Raw genomic sequence first — 20,907 nt, forward strand, 5'->3', positions numbered from 1 at the left:
TAATTCGGCCAACTTGGATCCCATTATTTCTGTTGATTAAATCATGGGCCAATGTGAACCTTATTGTTCTCTTGTTTATGACAAGATACTGAGCAAGGAATATTGGTTAAAGGTTTAACTTACTGAAAAACAATTCCTTGATCCTGCAACACGCATCAAAGTTGCTGGTGAACGCAGCAGGCCAGGCAGCATCTCTAGGAAGAGGTACAGTCGACAGTCCTTGATCCTGCCATGCTGCTGTACTTGAAAGCTAAGGTTAACAATAAGCCCTTGGGCCCTGGAAAGTTAATATCCATCACAGAACAATCTTCCTTCATAAGTGGAACCACGATTAAGGGGTGAGGTGGCAATATCTTCTGCAGTACTTTCATTCTGCAAATCTCCTTTTTTCTTGAAAAGCACTGATTAACCGTAGATATCCTCTCGTCTCTCAATAATTTGTGCTTTGACCATCAGTAACATTTTGGAAAGATGGTGCATGTCACAGCTGGGATAGTGCCTGTGTAAGTTTCCCTTTGAGAATAAGGGATTACTTACTGAAGATGGAAAAGAGGAATTTCTTTGGAGGTTGGAATTCACTATCGCAAAGTTATGCGGGCTGTATCACTAAACAAATTCAAAGAGGAGATACAGAGATTTTTGTTTATAGGTGTTGACAAAGACTAATAATAACCAGCAGGACCTTATTGATTGGCAGAGCAGTTCAGGGAGCTATTTATGTTGTATATACACTTTATGTCAACTTGTACATCTACAGAATACTTTTTTATCTGTTAATATTATTTTATGTGCTGTATATGATTTATGTACTGCCTTTTGCACCTTGGTCCCAGAGGAACTTTGTTTTGTTTAGCTGTATACATGTGTATGGTTGAATAACAATAAATTTGAACTTGAACTTAATCTATACCTATAACTTGCATTCTTAAATACACTGACTATTCTAATTTATTGTGCATTTTCCTTGATATAATTCTACATCCTTAAATTTCAAACTATGTATGCTGACTGTACTGAATGCTTAGCCTGAAACCATCAAGTGAAGGTCATGGGCTTCTCAAGTTCCTGATAAAGACAGAAAGCCCGCAATAGCTATCAGTAACCTAGTCACGCTAGCATTAATATCATTAATGCTATCTGCTTATTTGTTGGAAGATTTTCAAGTAAATACAGCTGCTTAGCAAGAAAGATAGTGCATTCCTTTTCCTCTTTAAGCAAACCAAAGAAATTTTAATGTCATCAAATGCAGGCTGGTAAACACGTCAGCCAAAAATACAGAAAGTGAAAGAGGGGTGGGGGGTGGGTAGTGATTTCCAATTATCCATAACACAGGTGTAAGCTTGTCTTCAGGATCAGGCTGCTTTGCCTCACTGAACCAAGGACATTGTTTACAAATAACTTGGGATAAAGGAATATCTTGCCCTTCTGCTATTGAAATCTTGCTTCGGTTGCGGTCCCTCATATCACAGAATTCCTCTTTAGGAGTGATCGAAAGTAAGAGCGGTCCAGAGCAACAAGGCTACATGACCTTGTTCTGGTGTTAACCAATTCTTCTGCACTTTAGAAGTGTTGTACAAGCCGATCAGCTCCAGGTCAGAGAGGCAGAGGCAAGTGATGCTATTACAAAAGCTCGACTCCTGCTCTTCGTAGAGCTAAGTTTTAGCTGATGAAAATTTAATCAGTTGTAATTATTTTTGTTTGCTGCTAAACAAAACCAAAGGACAGTTAATGCTGCCTGACTCCTAAGTGGATATAGAATTTGTTCAGTTTCCTTGAACTACATCACATGATTATTCATCCTTTGTTTTCACAGAGCACCTTTAAGTGTACACTCTATTCTTAATGCATTAGCAGGATGAGTTTACATTAGTGCACCTGACTAAAATGAAAATGTGCTGCTGCATGTTTAATTGAAGCTTTGCTCCTGTAGATTGGCATTTTCTATGACTCCAGGAAGGCCTGATTGTCTGCCACTGATAAAATTCCTCTCAAGTGTTGACACCTGCCCAGTACCAAAACATGATTTTTGTTTCCTAATACCTACAGCATAGTTGCCTCTTCTTATTTACAGTAAGACATATTTAATATATTAACAGAGATAAAAGTGAATGATAGCCCTGAATTACTTCATGAAAAAATAATGTTCCCATGTGATACTAAACTATCTTTAACTATTGAGGAATGGAAAACACACTCTTCATTTTCAGCTAGAGGAACAGGAATGATATAGCTATAAAAGCACATTGCTACTTTTGATTCATACTCCTAAGTTTCTTTGGCAGTAACCCACAACCCTCAATCTACACTGTCCAGAAAGACAAGGCCTGGATGTGCATGGGAATGCCTCCAAATAACATGCTGGCCTCACTGGAAATCAAATTGCCATTCATTCATAATCACTGCTTTAAATCCTAAATGTCCTTTAAATAGATTGTTGAATTACCTTCACTGCCCTGGCTGTGACAAAGCTAACTCACCACCACTTTCCCAAAGGCTGCTAAATGACAACGAAAAGTATCTGCATTCTATAAAGAAATCCATATTTAAGTCAAGAAGAACAGCAGAGTAAAACATATCACCCGTCTTTCTGGAAAAGGGATAATTCTCTGATTACGTAAAGGACAATGTAACCTTAAAATATATTCTTCTCAATAATGTTAAAATGTACTATTAAATTAATAAAATGACATTGATATACTTCTTTGCTGCCTGTGCAAACATTGTATAAAATTGAAGAAAGTGAAGCTATACAATTAGTCCTAATCCATTGGCTTTCCTTAGACCTGCATTTTTCACCTACATTTTTAAAAACATTTTAGATGTGCATTTTTCAATATATTTCTAATACAACATTTGTGGGTTACTATTCTACTTGCTCATGTTCAAGTTTCTTGTCATCTAAATGTATATACAGTATACGTAACCAAACGAAACAACATTGTCTGGATCACAGTGCACCCACAAAACATATATCACACACAGCACATAAAACAAAATATTACCACAAATAACTTGATAAAATGTAATTCAAAATGCATGTACTACGCAGCACAGGTAAACAGTAAACAGTAAAACTGCTTGCTGTCGTGGTGATGAAACCTGGGTGGTGACAGGGTATTCTGTAGTCTCACAGACTGAGGGAGGAAGCTGTTACCCAGTCTGGCAGTCCTAGTCCTGATGCTCCTATACTTCCTTCCTGATAGTATTGGGTCAAAGAGATTGTGGGATGGGCATTAAGAATCCTCAGCAATGCTTCAGGACCTTCATATATAACACCCCCAGTAAATGTCGCAAACAGTGGGGAGGGAGAGAGGTTTTTACTATCCTCTGTTGGGTCTTTTGTTCTGATGCCTTGCAGCTTCTGTTCCACACAATGACATGCCAACCAAGACACTTCTCATGGTGCTCCTATAAAAAGTTGTTAGAATGGGGGCAGAGAACCTTGCACACCTCAAACTCTTCAGAAAGGGGAGTTCCTGCTGTGCCTTCTTGACTAATAAAGAGGTGCTGTGTGTCCAGGTCAGATCGTCCATTATGTGCACACCAAGGAACTTCGTGCTCCTCACTCTCTCCCTGACAGAGCCATTGATGTTACAATGGAGACTAATCAACTTCACCTTCCTGAAGTCCACAGATATCTCTTTTGTCTTGTCCACGCTGAGACTCAGGTTGTTGTTTTCACACCATTTGACAAGCCTCTCTACCTTCTCTCTGTATGCTGACTCATCATTGTTGCTGATGAGGCCAACCACTGTTGTATCATCAGAGAACTTGTTGTAGTTTGAGCTGGATCTGTCAGTGCAGTCTTCATTCAGCAGCGTGAACAGCAGTGGGCTGAGCCCACAATCCGGGGGTACCAATATTCAGCATGACGGACCTTGAGATGTTATTGCCAACTTGGACTGACTTGAGTCTTTTCATCAAGATCCAATTACACAAAGGGGTGTTGAGTCCCAACAAGGACAACTTACACACCAGCCTTTGAAGGATATTTGTGGTAAGTGCCAAGCTGAAGTCGATGAACAACATCCTGGCATATGAGGCACGTTTTCTAGGTAGGAAAGGATGGAGCGGAAGGCTGAGGCAATAGCAACATCAGTGGATCAGTTTGGGTAGTAGGTGAATTGGAAAGGGTCCAATGTAGCTAGAAAGTGGGATTTTATATGATCCATTACCAGCTGCTCAAAGCACTTCATGACTGTTGAGGTCAGTAGCACTTGGCAGAAATCATTTAGGCCAGCGACCATCACTCTCTTGGTGACTGCAGAGACTGTGGATTGCTATAGAGAGACATTAAAGATGTCTCCATCACCTTTTCATCAAGGCATTCAATTGTTCAGTAGTAATAACAACTTGTTTTTCTGTAGTTCCCCATAACATAACACAACTCCAATGCCTTTTCACAAAAGCTTACCATACAATCTTTCACACAGAGCCAAGCAAAGAAGTATTAAGACAGATGACTAAAAAAAAAACGAGGTCAAAGGCAGCTTCTGAGGTGCCTTGTAGTAATAAAAAATAATCTGAGAAAGAAAATTCTAGAACTTCAGGTCTTGGCAGCTGAAAGTATGCCCACCAAGGGATACATAATCTGATTTAATGTCAGTGCAACATTCACTGGAGATCTCATGGAGAATAAATATCACTCTCTGCCAGAATCAAAATTGATGTAGGCCATTCGGGAGTTATAGTTTTGTCCGTCTCTACTTAATGACGGAAACTCAGTGGCTGCCCCAAGTCAGGAAGTCACGCAGTAAACCACGATTACCCAGAGTATTAAGATGGTGTATTGGGCTAACTTCAAGCATTTGGTTCATGCCCATTAAATTTCATTCTGCGATTGCAGATGGACAGGACATCTGGCCTTCACTAGCTGGTGACGAATGATTCCAGATTATGGTTGACAGATGTTTCTGTCTCACCGCGTTGCCAAACACACACATTCATTTTCTTTGTTAATAATTTTGTTCCTGTCAATAAGTATAATAAATTGTCCAGTAGCCAAACATTCAGTAGCATCAATTTGATGCAGGGTATTTATCAGTTTCTTTTATTGCCATAAAAGTTTATTTTGTATATCTTGTTCTGTCTTGTGTTTGGCACACTACACTGATGGTAAAACAAAATTAAAGGTGGATTTATTTGAAGCCTTTTGGAAGGAATGAGAGACAGGGTAATTAAATGGCAGAGTGTTAAAGGAGCTGTGAAAGGACAAGACCTGGGACATCAGATTCACAAATCTTTGAAAGTGGAGGGAAACATAGCAAAGTCCATCTAAATGACATCTGTAATATTGGATTTTAAAAATAGAACCCTGGAGTAGAAAAGCAGCAATGTTATGCTAAAACTTCATTGGTCATTTTCAGGTGCAAAGACAAGATACTGGAAGAAATCGGCAGGTCATGGAGCAACGATGGAGGGAAATGGGCAGCTGATGTGTCAGGCTGAGATCCTCCATTTAAACCATTCCATGCTTCCCGACTGCAGTTCCTCCAGCATCTTGCTTTCCTTTTGCTCTAGATTCCAACCCGGCACTTTCTTCTGTCAATCGTTTTCAGATGTTAGCTAGAATATTGTGTCCATTTCTGGAATCTACTCTTCAGAAAGCAGATGGGATCCAGATCAGATTAACTCAAATTGTACTAGAAATGAAGGACCTTGAATGCACAGAGAGACCAAAATGGCTGGAACCACTCTGTGCAGAGCAGAGATGATTAAGGGACGACTTCATGGAGGTGTTCCAAGGTACTTGGTGTTTTGATGCAGCAGATAAGCAGACAGTGTGTTTATTGATTGAAGCGCTGGACCGACATTGCTTCTAACACCATTGGTTAAAGAAAAATCAAGAAAAAAAGTTACACATATATTTTAAAAGTGTTATTATGAACTTAGCCGAATAAACCAAGTAAAGGCAGATTCAGTTGCAAAATTCTCCCCCAATAAATCACAAGGGATAAACTTGTAAGGGAGAAATTTGCATAGCTGTGTGGAAAGAGTGGTAGCAATGGGCAGACTCATCAAGCATGAAGGGTCAAATTAAGGCATGCCTATACCATTTGGGTAGTAGCAATGCCATCGAGCATGATGTACTCCTAAGAGGTTACTCCCTTAATGTGGGGAGGCTGATGTACAGGCAACCACCATATGGTCCTTGACAGATCAAGGTCAAGGTCCAGTAGCATGGAATGCAAGATGATTGGGATCCCTTCACTGCCTTTGTGATGTGTCATCATCTTCTGCCAGCTGCACCATTAAGGTCCTGGTTGGATCACTCTTTGTCTGCAAACTCCCCCTACCAGGAGCTAAGCCCCAGAAGGCATCACTCTCAGGATCTCAGCAACCCACAAGCCTCTCCACCATCGCAAGGTGATGATCTTCGGAGAAGACTAGTTGTGTATTCCACACTAGCAGGTATTTTTAACTAAAATTCAACATTTTACCTTAAAGAACACCGCTAAACTAGCAATTACACAGTGAAATCTGCACTATATATTGCAGGACACAATGTGATTACAGGAAGAAACCAGGAGATTTGTGCTCCAGCCTTCAACACCTACCAGGAATGGAATGGTCGTAATCCAGCTCGCTGAGGAAGAGATTAAGACTTGTCATAGCTAATAACTGCTTTGTGTTTGGGCGTTCTCATCTGTGGAGATAAAAGTTTTTTTTTTGTTTAATCAGTGTAGAAAATAATTATTGTTTCTACAACAATATAAAAATATTATTGAATGTCTCCAAATCAAGTTGTTATTTTTGAAAGACTGAGCTAAGTACCTACCTGGAATTAAAGACAATGCAATGCATTAAACCTTATTATTAGTAAACTTAAATATAAAAGGCAATAGGAGTATGGCTGTCTGCATAGGAAGCATTCCAAAGGAAAACTTTCCATTTAGCGAGGTGAATTCATGTTACCAAATATCAGAGTTCAGTATTTTTCACTTTGCCTTACTTCCTAAGCGAATGAAAAAAAAGAGTGAATTTCCCAATTTTTTTAAAACTCAGATTTATAATTTGTCCACCAGAGCCAGCCTGCTTTATAAGATAACAGTACCAGCAGGCATTGTTTGAGGTCAAGACTTCAGGTCACCCATTAAAATAAACAGTGAACATCAACCTTCCGCAGCACTCATCCAATTCATCCATTTCATCCTTCATTCTTGCTGCTTCCTCCATCACCAACATTACCTCTGATACATTGTTCCATGCTTCTGATCATTTGGAGAGGAGAGAGGAAATAAATATGTCCAAAAAGGAATTATCTATGAGTCAAATGCAACCTGATATCTCAGCATAAAGTTAATAGTTTCGTAACTCTTAGTATTATTCGTTTAGCAGAATAATATTGTCCCATGAAATTATACTTTTGTAATTATCGAATATTGCAAAGAAAATAATCATTCTGCAGAACTAATTATAATTTGTTATAACTATCAGTATTGATACTAGCAGAAATTAGTAGTAATATCAGTGACAATCTTTTTGAAAAAGTTTTGACAATCCTTGTCTTTCCCTTTCATAGTTTAAGTTGGGGATTGAGCTTCACCTTCTGTCAAAGGTGTCAAGAACTTTAACAATTTGTAAATGGTCCCATCAGTTAAAAACTATTAAACATGAAATAATTCGGCGGGAGGAGAAGATGACAGCGCGACGCAGCACGCGCAGCCTCTCTGGTGAAATGATATCGTACTTGTTAAATAGGGTACCGTGCACAATTCTGATTTGATGGAGACAGCCGTGAGAAGCATGGAGGAATATCTGAAGAAACTTCTGAAATGTCTGGTTCGCTGCCGCTGCTACTGTGCGATTGAGAATCTCCGGAGGGAAGGCCCCAAATCCTCGGCTTTGCTTGCCGCTGGCAGCCAGGGCTGGGGTCGAAGAGCTTGGCAGAGTTGGTGCTCAGTGCTCGGTGTCGGAGGGCTGGTTGGAGGCTCGAAGTTTTCGGACGACTCAGAGTCAGACTGTGGTCAGGCATGGCAGGGAGAGTTTTCTTCCTTCTCCCGTCTGCGTAAGATGTGGGACTTTCGAGAGACTTTGAACCTTTTTTATTGTGCCCATGGCCCGTTCTTCATCAAGTTACGGTATTGCTTGCACTGTTGTAACTATATGTTATGATTATGTGGTTTTTGTCAGTTTTTCAGCCTTGGGTTTCTGTGTTTCTATGATATCACACCAGAGGAATATGGTATCATTTCTTAATGCATGCATTACCAAATGACAATAAAGGAGGACTACGTGTCCTCATAATCTAATCTAATCTAATCTAATTGCAAGTTTTTAAGTGGGTGGTAGAGTTAGGAGAGCTGGGGAGAATAAAATGAGATTAGTATTGGAACAGTATAATCAAGTCAGGAGTAATTGATAGCATGAATTCAGTGGGCAAAGGATGTGTTTTTGTGCTGTACAACTCTATGACACTAAAATAATAAAAAATAAGAAGTATTCAAATATATTTTTAATAATTAATGATCAATAATAAAAAACATTTGGAATTAAAAATATTAAACTAATGCAAAATAATTCCTCCTTTGCTTCTTCAGTTGTAGGCCTGGAAAACCCAGTGAATTCAATCCCATGCAAACCTGACTGTCTGGGATCTAGATGGTAACCCTCTCACCTTAGTCTGTGCAGTCTCAGAAAACATAGCAAGAGAGAAAGTGGATTTATGGGCCCATCCCAGCACAAGATCCTCCTTAGTAATAGGTTGTTATCTCGGACCAATAGCGCGCATGTGTAAACCAGGGCTTCAGCCTGCATGGATAAGTGTCTGTAGTTACACTTGGAAACGATGGCTCTATATTCTTCACACCAGTCCCGTTTGGGCAGAGAGCTGCCTTGTAGAGATTTTCTCAATGGCTGCTAAATCAAGGCTTTTTCTGCCCTTTTGAATGAATAAAAGACACCATTGCACTTTTTGAAGGTCAGTAGGCATCTGAGATCTGATAAATATTTATTCCATAAACCATGAGACCCTAAGACATAGGAGCAGAATTACGCCCTTTGACCCACCAGGCTGTTCTGACATTCCATCATGGCTGATTTTATTATCCCTCTCAACCCCGTTCTCCTGCCTTCTCCCCATAACCTTTGATGCATCTCATTCTGCTAAGCTCCACGCAACACTCCTCATTTCTTAACCCTTTCATTCCTGCTATTATTCTCATGACCTTCACCAAAGCCAGCACATCATTTCTAAGATAAGGGGCCCAAGACTGCTAACAATGCTCCAACTGTGGTCTTATAAAGCCTCAGCATTACTTCCTGCTTTTGTATTGTAGTCCTTTTGAAATGAATGCCTTCCTTACTACTGACTCAACCTGCAAGTCAACCCTTACGGAATCCTGACGTGGACTCCCAAATCCTTTTGCCACTTTGAATTTTCTCCCCATTTAGAAAATAGTGTACACCTTTATTCCTTCTGTCGAAGTGCATAACCATACATTCCCCTACACTATATTCCATCTGCCACTTCTTTGCCCATTCTCCTAATCTGTCCTTCTGCAGAAACCCTGCTTGCTGAACACTAGGTACGCCTCCATCTATCTTCATATCATCTGCAAACACAGTAGCCCTATAGTAAACATCCTACTTGGACTATGAGCTTCTTCCATCAAGCCTGTTAAGGTTTCATTTCCATGGCTGGCTCTCCTTTCCATTCGTAAGTTACTATGCCCTCTACCTTAGATGGAACAGGGCCAGTACGTACGTGTTTCTGGACTTGTGCCACAGTTATCAGAAATATAGGTACTTCCTTGAAGTAAAAGATCTCTGTTGGGGATGGCTCTGGAACTGTAAAAGCAGGGAAGTCTGGATAGTCCATCAGCATTTGAATGGTGCCTGGGCCTCTTCTTTATATCATACTGATGTGCAGATAGTAACAGTTCAACTTTGTATTTGACTAGGAGCCAGGGAACGAATGCCTGCAGGTGGACCAAAAGGGGAAATGAGTTGTCAGTAGTGTAAATTGTCAACACAAGGAATAGATTTAATTTTTATATCCAAAGACAAATGTGAGTGCTTCCTGCTCAATCTGGGCATCTTGCTTTCTGCCTTGCTTAATGTCTTTGATGCAGAACGATTGGATTCTCTTCACCCGACGGTATGCTGTATGAGTTACCTGTCCCCACACCATAGGGTGATGCATCACAGGCCAACTATATGGAGAATTACGTGTTGAACTGTGTGAGTGCCTCAGATTGTGACAAAGCTATTTTGGCCTTTTTAAAAGCCTCTTCACGACAATATGTCCATTACCAGTATGTTGATTTAGTTAAAAACTCATGAAGAGGTTTCAGCATGGTTAGAGACAAACTTTGCTCTTAGCAGTCATAAAAAAGATCTTAATTGACTTGCATACATTCTGATGTGATGGAGTCTCCACGATAGATTTCACCTTTGATGCTGCCTTGTGAAGCCCTGTGTTGTCGATTACATGGACTAAATATTCATTTGAAGGTCAAAAAGTCTCACACGTGTCCTTCCACATCCTTCGCCCATATTCCTTGAGACTTTGTAGTGTAGCATCCAGGGTTTGTAGGTGCTCATACTCATTTTCCCCAGTAATGAGTAGCTCATCCAAAGTGTGGGAGCCGAGATGATGCAAAACAGAAACCTTCAATATCTGAACATACTTTTGTGAGTCACTATGGTCAACACTTCCTGTGATTCTGGCTCCACATGCATCTGCAAGTATGCTTGAACCAAGCCAATCTTCCTAAATATCTTAAACATGAGGAATTCTGCAGATGCTGGAAATTCAAGCAACACACATCAAAGTTGCTGGTGAACACAGCAGGCCAGGTAGCATCTCTAGGAAGAGGTACAGTCAACGTTTCGGGCCGAGACCCTTCGTCAGGACTAACTGAAGTCTCGGCCCGAAACGTCGACTGTACCTCTTCCTAGGGATGCTGCCTGGCCTGTTGCGTTCACCAGCAACTTTGATATGTGTTGCTTCCTAAATATCTGTCCTCTGACCAATCCTGCAAAAAGGTTATCAATGAGAGGAAGAGGGTATTGTTCAGCCATAAGAATCAGGTTAATGGTTACCTTGGAGTCTGCACAAAGCCTTAAAGATCCATCCCTTTTTAAGTCAAGAACCATGGGAGTTTCCCATTTACTTACACAAACTGGTTCCAATACCTTACTCTGGACCTGTCTTTCCAATTCAGCCTCTACCTTTGGTTTGAGGGCATATGGAATATCTTGCCTTCAAGCACTTAAGTATTGTGTGGGGCTTAACAGCCAGCTTAACGCTAGTTCCTTTCATATGCCCAGTTCTCCATTGAATACTTCTGCATGTTTCTTCAATACCTCTCATAGACCAGTGCTCCCACCAATCAAGTGCACTTGGTGCCAGTTGGGTTTGAGCTGCTCCAACCTCAAGTGGCCCAGAAGTGGTGGATAACTATCTTTATTATTGTAAAATGGATGTTTCTTTCTCTGTTCGTCAATCTCCACTTTAACATGTACTACTCCCTTCACTGGAACAACCTCACCAGTGTAAGTCTTTGAAGTCAACCTTGCCCCTTCTGGGGTGAGATGCTGCAATTTCTCCTGGTAAACTGTCTCTGACAACAGAAATACTGCAGCACCTACATCCACCTGTGTCCTCACAGTGGCCCCACCTAACCACGGGGTCACTCAATAGCTGTCTTTGTGTCCTGAAACAGATAAAACAAACAAAGCTTCTTCAACCAAAGAGTGAGTTACTCAGCCAGTCATCAGTATGCTCCATCTTGTTCACATGTTTCTTTTTGCTTTTCCACAAGTAATTTTTCTTTAATATAGTGTTTTGGTTGACAGTGTCTTTTTACTTTTACAGATACTGTATGTTCATAATGTCCCTTAATGACATCTTCAGCAATCTAAATCCTTATATCAGTACTCTTTTGCATAGTGTCCAGTTTTGCCACAACGGTAACATCGATTGCCAATAGGTGTCTTGTTCTTAAAGTCAGTAGAAACTTTGAGAACTTGGGAAGATGTGTTTAATAGCTGTGCTTCTTTAACTTTCATCTCCATAGCAGTACTAATCTCAATTGCCTCCTGTAATATTACTCTGTTTTCTGGAAGCAAACATTTCTAAACTGCCTCACTACACAGACCACATATGAGTCTATTATGTTTCATTCAGCATCTGCCCAAAATCACAGCATTCACACAATTGCTTCAGCACTACAACAAACTGTAAAATGGACTCACCTTTCCTCTTGATTCTGTTCATGAAATCTAAACCTCTCAGCATTAATCAAAGGTTTAGGTGAATAGTGTTCCTTTAACTATGTCCTCATATGGCTTATTGCCAGGCTTAGCGGGTTGTACTAGACTACATAATAAATAAAACATTTTTACACCCATCACAATCAGAAAAGTTGGAACATGAATATCAACTGAAAACTCATTTGCCAGTGTAAATTATTCAAATCTTTTAGTATATGAACTCCATTGCTCTGTCATTTCAACATACAGCCCCATACTTCCAAACATTGTCGCCATTTTCAAAGACAATCGTGTTCCAGAAAAATTAACTAGTCTTATCTATCTCTCTTGCCCTCTCCTATTTGTTTTATTGAACTGTCCTATTCTCATTCTGTCCCTTCAGATTTTTCACTCTCCACGCTTCCTGCAGCCCTTTTTGTTTCACTCACCCGCATTACACAGTGGCACACTGCCAGCATTGCTCATGGACTTTTCCTGCCGATACATATCACGTGAGGATTTGTCATCTTGTCGCCAGTTATGTTTGTGGTACTGGGAAGCAGGGTGGTCGTGGATAATGGAAGAAATACAGAGGCAAGGAACCAATGTGCAGCTGTTTATTCTGCTTGTAAGTCATGTACCTAGAATGCCCCTCACATTACGTCAGTATGTACCACACATGGAAGGGTTATGTACCACAACCCGTAAGGGTCAAACTATACATAAATACATAACATATTGTGCATACCTTTTCTATCTCCCTTTACACTTGTAGCCCACATCCTGGCTACTGTTCGGAGACCTGCATAAAACTCCCATCAGGGTCTTATTACACTTGTGTTTTCTTAACTCTACCCACAAGGATCTTACACCTTCCAATCCTCTGTCACCACTTTCAAGGGATATGATTTCATTTCTTACCAACAGAGCCACTCCATCCTCTCTGCCTGCCTGCCTGTCTTTTTGATACAATGTATATCCTTGGGTGTTAAGCTTCCAACAATGATCTTCTTTCAGCATGACTCAGAGGTGCCCACAACCTCATGCCTGCCTTTCTCTAACTGTGCTACATTATTTCATATACTGCGTGTGTTCAAATATAACACCTTCAGTCCTGTTTTCATCACCATTTTTGATTTTGACCCCCGTTATAGTTTAACTCATCTGACTAACTGCAGTTTTGTGCTATCATCTGCCTGTCCTTTTACAGTCTCACTACACACTACATCTAGAGTCACAGATGCGAAGAGTCATAGCAAAGAAACAGGCCCTTTGGCCCAGCTAGTCTGTGCTGAGCCATCTAAACTGCCTACTCCCATAGAACTACACTGGGGCCATGGCTCTCCATACCCCTACCATCCATGCACCTATCCAAACTGCTCTTAAATCTTCAAATTGAGTTTGCGTGGACCACTTGCACTGGCAGCTCATTCCACACTCTCACCGCCCTCTGTGTGAAAAATATCACCCTCATGTTCCCCTTAAACTTTACAGCTTTCATCTTTAATCCATGACTTCTGGTTGTAGTCCCACCCAACCTCAGTGGAAAAGCCTGCTTCCATTTATCCTATCTATACCTCTCAAAATTTTGTATATCTGTATCAAATCTCATCTTAATCTTCTACATTCCAAAGAATAAGTTCCTAATCTATTCAGTCTTTCCTTATAACTCAGGTCCTCCAGACCCGGCAACATCCTTGTAAATTTTCTTTGTAATCTTTCAACCTAGGTAGGTGACCCAAATTAGGCCCCACCAATGTCTAATACAACTTCAACATAACATCACATCTCCTTAATACTTCGATTTACGAAGGTCAATGTGCCAAAAGCTTTCTTTCTGACTGTGTCTACTTGTGATGCCACTTTGAATGAATTATAAACCTGCATTACCAGATCCCTTTGTTCTACCACACCCCTCAGAGCCCTACCAATCACTCTGTAAGACCGAGCATGGTTGGTCCTACTGAAGTGCAACACTTTGCACTTATCTGCATTAAATTCCATCTGTTATTTTTGAGTCCATTTTTTCAGCTGATGCATATTCCTCTGCAGGTCATGACAGCCTTTCTTGCTGTCCACTACACCCCCAATCTTGTGTCATCTGCAAATTTGCTGATCCAGATCGTAGATACAGATGACAAACAACAACAGATTCAGCTCCGATTCCTGTGGTACTCACTAGTCACAGGCCTCCTGTCAAAGAGGCAACCACCTACTACCAGTCTCTGGTTTCTCCCACAAAGCCAATATCTAATTAAATTTACTTCCTCATCTTGAATGCCAAGCAACTGAACCTACTTGACCAACCTCCCACACAGGACCTTGTCAAATGCCTTACTAAAATTCATGTAGACAACATCCACTGCCTTGCCTTCATCCACTTTCCTGGCACCTTTCTTGAAAAACTCCATAAGATTGGTTAGACATGACCTACCATGCACAAAGCCATGCTGACTATCCTTAACAGTTCATGTCTATCCAAACACTTATATACCCGGTCCCTTAGAATACGTTCTGCGCAACTTATGTCAGACTCACCGATGTATAATTTCCTGGTTTATGTTTAGAGCCTTTCATAAATAGCGGAACAACATTGGCTATCCTCCAATCCTTTGGTACCTCTCCTGTCACTAAGAGTGATTTGAATGTCTTTGCTACAGCCCCTGCAATTTCTGCATTTGCTTCCTGTAGGGTTTGAGGGAAGACCTTGTCAGGCCCTGGGGACTTATCCACTCTGACTTCTGCCAGGATAGCAAACACCTCCTCCTCTGTAATCCGTATAGGGTCAATGCAGTTGATGCTGCTTTTCCTCACTTCTATGGACCCTGTGCCTGTCTCCTGTGTAAATACAGCTGCAAAAATATTATTTAAGATCTCCCCCATGTGTTTTGATTCCACACATGGATTACCATTTTGATCTTCCAGAAGACCAGTTTTGTCCCTTGCAATCCTTTTGTTCTTAGCATATCTGTAGAATCTCTTAGGATTCTCGGGGACTTCCCGTAGAGCTCATGGAGTGAAGTCGTGTTCTTGACTCGCTCCATTACCTCTGAGTTTTTCTTCTTATGATCAGCTATATTTTAATTAACCATTAAGGCATCGACTTTTACAATATTTTGAAATAAATTGGGCTCTTTGATAATCGGATGCTTTTAAGGTCTGCTATGTCTAAGAATGGAAAAAACGGGAAGGACGGCAAACCTCCGGTTAGACCGAAAGGTACCGATTTTCCTCCGACTGAACCACCGGGTGACTTTGAAAGCTATATCGGATCTAATTCAAAGGGAAATTTCAACCTCTATTACAGAGCTGATTCATGCGGAAATTTCAATTAATTTCCAGAAAGTTGCCGATTCAATCGATAAGATACAAACATCTATTACGGAACATCAGTCGGCTATATCTAATCTTCAAAAATCCACGCAACAAAATGAACTCAAGATGGAGTAAATCGAAGAAACAATTAATATAATGAAGAAGAAACTTGACTTTCTGACCTTTAAAAACTCTGACTTAGAATCCAGAATGCCACGGCAGAATCTTCGAATGATTGGGGTGCGTGAAGCTGCTGAATCTGACAACCCTATGAAGTATTTTTCTCAACTTTTAAAAGATGTATTTCCTACTGTATTTCCTGACCAACCACCGTTATTGGATTGGGCTCACAGAGTTCCGTCATACTCGTCTAAGTCAGATAAACCTCGACATGTCATCTTACGTTTTCATTACTTTCAAGACAAGGAGAAACTGTTTCTTTTTGTTCGATCTAAAGGTTACATTGATTTTTTGGATCTTCATTTTCGGTTTGTGGAGGATTTCAGTAAACCAATTTGGGATCAACGGGTTCGTTATAGATCTGTGATGTCGGAACTCTACAAGATGGATTTAAAACCATTTAAAAGGATTCGTACGTTGGATGGAGCCCTCCGTTTTTTTGAATCTCCATCAGATGCCCAGAGTTATCTGGATCAATTTTCACCTTCAACATCTTAATCATAATTTTTAACTATCTCCGTTTGATTGGAGGTTGTGAATCTGTCGGCCTTAATTTTTTTTTTGCCTTATATGGGCAGAATAGTTTATTTTTGACTAATTAATATGGTTGCTAAACTTTCTTTCTATCTGCGTCATTCCTTTCTTTTTCCCAGGGGATTCTGGGTGGTTATTCCCTCAGCATCATTCTACGTATTTCCTTTGAGGCCTTAAATTTTGTAGTTTTTAAATCTACCTTTTTTTGTAGGTTTTCATAACTAGATTATGTTAATAATTTCATTTCGTTTTTTGTTTTTTCATAGGGTCTGGGGTTTGTTGTGTTTTTTTTTAAATTTTCTGGCTTTTTCTCTGTTATATTAAGTGTTTGTTTTAATTGATTTACTTTTTTTATTCTTTTACTGTTTTATAACTAGCTGATCTTTTTTATATTTACACTTTTTTTTAGGGAGCGTCTATTGGAAGTCATGGGGGTAGTTTTAGTGCTTGCTTCTTTCTGGCTGGTCTGTGTTAGATTTAGCCTTGGGGTCATGGGGTGGGGGGTGGCGGGAGGGGCTTCACGTTTTAGTTTTTTTCTTCTTGGGCTATGTGCACTATTGAAGTATTGGTTGCGTTCTCCTTCCCGGTATCTCTTATTTGTTCTGTTCCCTTTCCGGGTTTGTGGGTCGAGCCTATCGTCAATCCTCCTTGTTGCAGGTTGACTTTAAGGTTTATGGAGTCTATTATTAATTTTGTCTCCTGGAATACTAATGGTCTTAACCATCCTATTAAAAGGAAAAAAGTTTTTAAAGTGTTCCGGAGACTTAAAGCACAAATTTTATTTTTACAAGAGACCCATGTGCGGAGGGGGGACAGACTACGTTTTTTTAAATTCTGGAAGCAACAACAGTTTCATTCGAACTCTAACGCTAAGATTCGAGGCGTCTCTATTTTTATAGACTCCTCAGTTACTTTTATACAACATGATATTATCTCTGATCTGAATGGTAGATTTCTACTGGTTAGTGGTCTACTATTTAATAAAAAGGTAGTTTTGGTTAATGTTTATGCTCCCAATATGGACCGTCCAGAATTTTATAAATCATTATTCAATCAGTTCCCGAATTTGAATGAGTTTTCATTGATCTGGGGCGGAGATCTTAATACCTGTTTATCTCCAGCTTTGGACCGTTCGGCTCCTCTACGGACCTTACCTAATAAATCTGCAACTTTGATTAATTCATTCCTCTCTGATTCTGGGTCGACGGACATTTGGCGATTTTTGCATCCTCAGGACAAAGATTTTTCTTTTTTTTCACATGTTCGCCATTCCTATTCAAGAATTGATTATTTCTTTATTGACTCTCATCTTATTTCTTCAGTGATTAAATGTGATTATGACTCTATAACCATATCGGATCATGCTCCACTTAAACTTTCTATTAAAATTCAGGCCAATACACAAAATAATAGACAATGGCGTTTTAATTCGCTTTTGCTTCAGGATTCGGACTTTGTTAAATTTATGAATGAACAGATTGATCTTTTTTTTACAATCAACTATACAGAGGATATTTCTGTGAACATTCTTTGGGATACTTTTAAAGCTTATATTCGTGATCAGATTATCTCGTATTCTGCTGCTTTGAGGAAGAAGCTGAAGCAGGAGGAGTTGGTAATTGTGGACAAGATTAAGGAAATTGATAAGAAATATGTTACAGCTCCCTTTGAGGAGTTATATAAACAAAGAACTGAACTTCAAATGGAACACAGTTTATTATTTTCGTCCTCGATTGTAAACCAATTAAAGAAAACAAGAAGTGAATTTTATGTACACAATGACAAAATTGGCAAACTGTTGGCTAACCAATTGAAGTCTAATTATGCTAAATCTCAAATTAATCAGATTTATAATCAAAATGACCGACTAATACTTGATCATGCGGGGATTAATCAAACCTTCTTTGATTTTTATTCTTCCTTATATCAATCAGAGTCTCCTCGAGGCTCTAAATATATGAATGATTTTTTAGATAACCTAGACTTCCCTGAGATTTCACAGGATATGTCTTCTATGCTAGATACTCCCATTACCACTGATGAGATTAAGAATGCTATTTCCTCTATGAAGTTGGGGAAAGCTCCTGGCCCTGATGGGTTTACCATAGAATTTTATAAATGTTTTGCACCTTCATTAATCCCTTGGTTCTGTAGGGTTTTCGAGGCTTCATTAAAACTTGGTAAACTTCCTGAATCTTTCAATAGAGCGTCAATCTCTCTAATATTAAAGAAAGATAAAGATCCTGCTCAATGTGCATCTTATAGATCAATATCTTTATTAAATGTTGATTCTAAAATTTTTTCTAAGTTATTAGCAAACAGATTAGAAAAAGTACTTCCTTTTATTATTTCGGAAGACCAAACAGGTTTTATTAAAGGTCGTTACTCTTTTTATAATATTCGCACACTGTTAAATATTGTTTATACCCCCTCACAAAATGTTCCTGAGTGTGTTATCTCTTTAGATGCTGAGAAAGCTTTTGATAGAGTAGAATGGCCTTACTTATTTAAGGTGCTTGAAATGTTTAATTTTAGCTCGAAATTTATATCCTGTTATATCATTCTCCTGTGGCCTCGGTCCGTACTAACTCTCTAAGCTCACCTTTCTTCCCTCTTTTTCGAGGTACTCGACAAGGTTGTCCTCTTAGTCCTTTATTATTTGGTATTGCATTAGAACCTCTTGCAATTGCCATTCGAGAATCTCCAAATATTACTGGGATAACTCGGGGCTTAAAGTCCCATAAAATATCACTCTATGCTGATGACTTACTTTTATATATTCCTAATCCTCAAAAATCTATCCCTGCTGTTTTAGAGTTATTAGCACAATTTAGTCTCTTTTCAGGTTATAAATTAAATCTTAGTAAGAGTGAACTTTTCCCGATTAATAAACAACTTCCTGTATATCATAACTTTCTGTTTAAATTGATTAATAATTATTTTTCATATCTTGGGATTAAAATTACTTGTAAATACAAAGATTTATTTAAGATTAACTTTTTACCCTTAATTGACCATATTATTCAACTTTCATCTAAATGGTTTCCTTTATATTTAACTTTGATTGGTCGTATTAATGCAGTTAAGATGTTTTTTCTGCCAAAATTTTTATATATATTTCAGGCATTACCGATTTTTGTTCCAAAATCTTTTCTTGATAAAGTTGACTCAAAAATTTCTTCATTTATTTGGAAAAATAAAAACCTGAGACTGGGTAAAATACATTTACAGAAAGCTAAGAGAGATGGAGGTTTAGCATTACCTAACTTTAGATTCTATTATTGGGCAATTAATATTCGACATATGAAATTTTGGTTACTTGACCAGGATATACTATCCATTCCTAAATGGGTAGCATTGGAATTACAATCTGTTCAGGGCTATACACTTGGCTCTATTTTAGGTTCCTCTCTTCCTTTTGATTTGAAACGCCTCAAACAGGTATCTAACCCGATAGTTAAATATACCTTACGTATTTGGTTTCAATTCAGAAAATTTTTTGATCTTAACCAATTTGGGCTAGCGATTCCTATTTTAGGTAACATATTTTTTCCTCCCTCTTTTACGGATCGTGCTTTTCAAATTTGGAAGACTAAAGGTATTTCACGGTTTTTGGATTTATTTTTAGATGGTTCTCTTATGTCTTTTGAACAATTATCTAATAAATACAATTTATCAAGAATACATTTTTTTAGATATCTACAAGTTAGAAATTTCCTAAGTACTATACTTTCTTCCTTTCCAATGCTTCCTCCTACATACATTTTAGATACTATAATTAACCTTAATCCACGTCAGAAAGGTGCATCGGCTATGATTTATAATACTATTATGAAACTTTGGAAAGCTCCATTTGATAAGATTAGGGCAGATTGGGAACAGGAATTGGGGTCTATCATTTCCGTGGATGACTGGGGGCAGATTTTACAATTAGTCAATACTTCCTCTATCTGTGCTAAACATTCCCTAATTCAATTTAAAGTTGTTCATAGAGCACATATGTCCAAAGATAAATTAGCTCGCTTTTATTCTCATATTAATCCTTTTTGTGATAGATGTCCGGGGCAGATAGCCTCTTTAACTCATATGTTTTGGTCTTGTCCTGCTCTGGAAACTTTTTGGAGAGACATTTTTAATATTATCTCCAAGGTATTGAATATAGATATCTCTCCTCACCCTATTACTGCTATCTTTGGACTACCTAAAATTTCCAGTAATCTTTCTCCTTCAGCCCGTAGAATGATTGCATTTCTTACTTTAATGGTGAAAAGATGTATCTTACAACATTGGAAAGAGCTTAATGCTCCAACCACCTTTTTTTGGTTTTCTCAGACGATATTATGCTTGAATTTGGAGAAAATTAGAAGCAATCTTTATGATTCCTCACTTAAATTTGAACAGACCTGGGGATCTTTTATTCAATATTTTCATTTAATGTAATTTTTTTTCTTCTCTTTTCTGCTCCATATTTATATACCCTTCTTGTTTTTTTTTTACTGTTTTTAATGGAGGTCGGGTTTGAGGACGTGATTTTAAGTTCTTTAACTCTACTTGGTTCCAAGTTAGCCCATTGCTTTGCTTTGCTTTTAGTTTAGTTGCACGGTGGGGTTTTTTTTGGGGTTTTTTTTCCTTTTCTCTATTGATATGTATATATAAAATTAGTATACTATTATGTTACCG

This window comes from Mobula birostris, chromosome 6 (assembly GCF_030028105.1).
Source record: "Mobula birostris isolate sMobBir1 chromosome 6, sMobBir1.hap1, whole genome shotgun sequence".
Lineage (NCBI taxonomy): Eukaryota > Metazoa > Chordata > Chondrichthyes > Myliobatiformes > Myliobatidae > Mobula > Mobula birostris.